This window comes from Rattus norvegicus, chromosome 3 (genome assembly GCF_036323735.1).
Source record: "Rattus norvegicus strain BN/NHsdMcwi chromosome 3, GRCr8, whole genome shotgun sequence".
Taxonomy (NCBI): domain Eukaryota; kingdom Metazoa; phylum Chordata; class Mammalia; order Rodentia; family Muridae; genus Rattus; species Rattus norvegicus.
In genome coordinates, this window is record NC_086021.1 from 148,629,489 (window position 1) to 148,634,382 (window position 4,894).

General features: G+C 42.0%; 1 protein-coding gene across 8 annotated transcripts in view; it reads left to right on the forward strand.

Annotated features, from left to right (window-relative positions):
• Nucleotides 1-4,894, forward strand: part of Macrod2 (mono-ADP ribosylhydrolase 2) — a 2,017,257-nt gene that overhangs the window by 455,668 nt on the left and 1,556,695 nt on the right. The gene's annotated exons all lie outside the window — the stretch shown is intronic.

Consider the following 4,894-nt stretch of genomic DNA (forward strand, 5'->3'; position numbering starts at 1 on the left):
CTATAGAGAGGAGCAGGAATTTCCCTCATTTTTAATGCCACCTTGGTAAAATGGACCCTTTTTTAGCAACTTTGAAAGAAAAAGTATATACTTTATTCACATCTGTTGTCACCATGGCACACAATAGTTCACTAAAAGAGATTTTACTCATATAATCAGAAGTTTATTATATAAGCTTATTTCTTGGCACTTTCAAGTATGTATCTATACATTCTGATCACTACCCAAACATCTTAGTGCTGCTCCTGTGCCTACTAATCCTCCACAACCCCTTTTCCTAGATTTGTGTCTTATTTGTGACCTCCTTAGTTTACACTGAGCCCTCTGTATGACCAATAATTTGGAATTATTTGCTGGAGTCTGACAGGGTTATGAGTGGGTCAAAGACTGAGGGCAGTAACTCCCTGTAAGTCCACATCTCTCAGCAGTTTAACATTTATCCTGAGGAGTAAGGTCCTCTGAAGCCTATCCTAGTCCATGTCTGATGACTGCTAACTGCATCATTGGGAAGACCTAGTGTAGGCACCTACAGCTGGTGTAGGTGCCTGACATCCATTGTTGTACCTTGCCCAGGAGATGGCATATTCTTAGCCTTTCTCCCTATCTTCTGGCTCTTTTATTTTTTCTCTGCTTCTCTTCTGCAATGTTCTCTGAGCCTTAGTGCAAATGGTATAAATGTCTTCTAACTGGAACTTTCTGATCTAATCAGTGTCTTCCTTCTCTGTTTCAGCTTCTGATAACTTTCTTTGAGCTTAACAAACCACTGTCTGATGGATTTGAGGCTTGAAGTTGGCCTCAATGTGGCCAAACCCTGGCTAGGTAAACTCTTGATTCATGCTCTTCCTACTGTTTCCTAAATAGCAATGTAACCTTTAATAAATCATGTATTATGCTATGCATATTTAATATCTGAGGGCAATATAGTCTAATATAGAAAACAAACAGAGCACAATAAAATAATAACACCTCATTCTCAAAACAAACACAAAATAAATGAGGCAAAAGGCCAATTGGTGATTGGTGATTGGTGATTCCTGGGGTTGTATTGAGCTCTGCTGTGAGTTGGGAAGCTTGAGACAGCCTTTACAGAGAATGTTCTGAGGCATGCCCCATTTTTTCTTTTGACGGTTGCCCCACTGATCCTCTGGAGGGCTAGAGGCCTCTTGGTCTTTGACACATAGGAGATGTCTTGTTTGTGAGATCTGACTAATTATTTTATCCAGCAAGATGTACTTTTTTTCTTTTAAATCTTAAAACTCTGATCTGCTTCCCCTGACACTTTACCTTTCCTATGTGGCATTTTGATTGGTTGGTAATGATTGCTTTCTCTTTGTATGGATTTGAGACTTCCAGTTCATTCTGTGGATAAAGCCCATAAGAAATTACATCATCATGAATCTGCTTTCAGCATCAAGCATGAGAATGTGGACTCACAACTCTAGGACAAGGTCACCGAGAGCAGGTGTTTCTGGCAGTCTCTTTGATGATAGATCCATTGTTCCCTTCAAGAGCAATATTTTGGTAATGTCTCAGGAAATGTCTTTTTGAATGAACAAAAACAAAATACCTCTGCCACATTCATAGCAGATCTTTCACACAGCTCTGATCAAATGTTGCCTTGGCTCATCTATCTGCACTCTTCTTTATTAATTATGTTAAAAGATTTCCTTACTTTCTGCAGGGTGTTAGAAGATTCTCTCCCAATTTTCTATTTACACAGATGATCTTTTCTTTATTATTGCTACTTTTTAAAGAAGTTGGCATTTTCCTGCTAGAGTACAGGAAGGATGAATGTAGCTGTGTCCTTTCTCCATGCTCTTCTCACTAGAAGAACACTCACAGACCTCAACCACAGATGGCTGCATTTCTCCAGCAACCACCAGTAGACTCTGAGGCCCTGGAAGACCATAGCAACCTGAACTTTAATTGAGGGATGAGTAAAGAGGGGCTCCTTCCCCAGTCCTTCCCTTGAGGGCAGATATACTGCACAGCTCTGTGTATGTCCTCATTATTTGCTCTCCACTCCAACCTACACAAAATTCAACCTTGCTCAACCATTATGCATTTTTCTTCTTCTTCCCAATGACATCACCCGCAGATGCAGAATTGGAAAGCTTCACTTTATCTCCCCATGCGCCATGACATTTGTCTCACATGGACAATGTGTAAACACAGTTTCTGCTCTCAGAGAAGGGTGCTTGACTGCCTCCAAACAATTTATTGTCTCTGCTTTCCTAGGGTAACCACACTCCTAAATCCCTCAGTTGGAGAGAGCTTGTAGGTTTAAACCAATCATGGCTATTGATTTCAGTGTTGTCCTCCATTGACATGAAAACAGTGGCTTCCAGCTCCACTTTTGGCAATAGTAGAAAGATTAATTAGCCCATTTACAGATATGATACACAGAGTCCCCTATTAGAAATTCATTGGATGCTTTTGGGTAGCATCAAACTCCAAAGCAAGATCTAATCTGGAGTCTTCAGAGCTTCATAGCGTTGCTGAGTGTCCTATGCCTTTGTCCTTAGCTCAATCTCTGCTTGACAAAAGCCCTGTGTTGTGGCAGGCACGATGACTTGGGTAATCATTCTTTATAAAGTGCAATATACCTCTACCGTAGTTACTTCTCCTCATTGCTAAGATCAAGTGCCTGACAAAGGTAATTCACTTTGGATCACAGTTTGGTGGGTACACCCCACCGCAGGGAGGAGGACATGGCAACAGGCACACGAGTCAGCTGTCCACATGGCGTCTGCACAGGCGACAGAGAGTGGCGCCCATCTCACTTTCTCCTGTTCACTCTGTGCTGGTCCCCAGCCCATGGCACGATGCACCTAATGATTACGGTGTGTCTTCCTACCTCAGTTGACCTAATCTAGAACCTCTCACACAGAGGTGTTCAGGGCCTTACAATCTAGGTGATTCTAAATTCTCTCAAGCTAACAGTCAATGGTGATCTTCACAATCACAAAACCTAAATTATCCTAGTTTTTTAAACTTAAGGGTATGCATTCTTGTAGTTTACAGTGAGATCACAAAGGACCTCATTATTTCAATTACAATACTGAATTCTGGGTCAGAGGTTATCAATCAGGATGTATAGTCACACTGGTTCTGGTTGAGATTGCTTGTTGGAAGTCCTATCATTAACTCATTTTTGAACTCTTTGTGAACAAATCTGCCTCTCAAGGATTCACTTTTTCTGAAAGTAGAAGTAAGGGGTATAAATCTGCTGTGTTCAAAGTGTCCATATTCTTCTTTTAAAACATATTGTGTGTGTGTGTGTGTGTGTGTGTGTGTGTGTGTGTGTGTGATGCTGTAGGCCAGATGTTGACATCAGCCATCTTTCTTCTATTACTCTCTACCTTGCTGTGTGAGACTTCCTTACAAATCACTATTACTACTGAACCTGGAGTCAACTGATTAGTTTGACTGGGTGGCCATTAAGCCTCTTGGACTTGCCTGTTCCGCTCACTCCAGCCTTGTGGATGTATACATGCCACCATATTCTTTTCCATTTCCTATGTCAGGTCCTTATGACTGAGGAGTGAGCACTTTACTCCTGCCCTAGAGAGTGCTCATAATCTTAACTATTATTATTAGCCTTATGAGTTGGCAGAGGCGATAGACATGTCCTAAGCTTTCTCTTGAACAGCAGCTGTCTGGACAAAGGAAGATTTTCTTTTCTAATTTACTAATAAATTGGGAACTTCACTCACATTTTGTCTATATGCCAACTGGGAACAAACGATAGCAAGCCAGGGTCGGGTGGTGGGGCAGCAAGGGCCAAAGACAAGAACAAGACAATGTTTGCTTATCTTGGTAGGCATGAACATCCATGGAGGAAATGTTCTTCCCTGGCCTGCATTGCCTCTGACTCAATGGTCCCCTGCTGTAACAATCTCTGTATAGGGGAGCCAGGCCATTCTGAGCATGTGCAGTCTGCCTACCTCACCACTTAAACTGATGCCCTGAAAGTCCCCGAGCTTCTTATAAGCTACCCAGCCTTTCTATTCACAGCATAGCTCCTTCCTGCTTTTCCCATGCCCTGTGCTCTACCTGAATTGCCTTGAAGTTTCTTGTTCACATTTTACTTGCTTAGCATTTCATTTTGATAGCCTTATTGAAAACAGTTTGAGGGGGCAGGAAGGGCTGCCATTTTCTTATTGTCACATTAAAAAACAAACAAACAAATAAACAAACAAGCAAATAGGTAAAGAACATGGTCTTGATAACTCAATTTAGAATTCTGAATTTGTGTTTTCAATGAAACTCCTCCATGGTTACAAATTGGTTCTTACAATAGTAACATTACCTTTGGAGTACGTTGAATATACTGGTGTTTAGATAGCTGTTTGTATTCTCATCTGTTTAAATGTGTACCACACACTGCTATACACACACACACACACACACACACACACACACACACACACACACACACACGGCATGATCATGGGGCCAAGGAGATGCCCAAATTGGTATGAAAATTCAGTTGTCATCTTGACCAATTCTAGAATCACCTCTGAGGTGAGCCTCTACATATGGTGATTATCTTTTTTTTTTTTTTTATTAACTTGAGTATTTCTTGTATACATTTCAAGTGTTATTCCCTTTCCCGGTTTCCAGGCAAACATCCCCCTCCCCCTCCCCTTCCTTATGGGTGTTCCCCTCCCAACCCTCCCCCCATTGCCGCCCTCCCCCCATAGTCTAGTTCACTGGGGGTTCAGTCTTAGCAGGACCCAGGGCTTCCCCTTCCACTGGTGCTCTTACTAGGATATTCATTGCTACCTATGGGGTCAGAGTCCAGGGTCAGTCCATGTATAGTCTTTAGGTAGTGGCTTAGTCCCTGGAAGCTCTGGTTGCTTGGCATTGTTGTACATATGGGGTCTCGAGC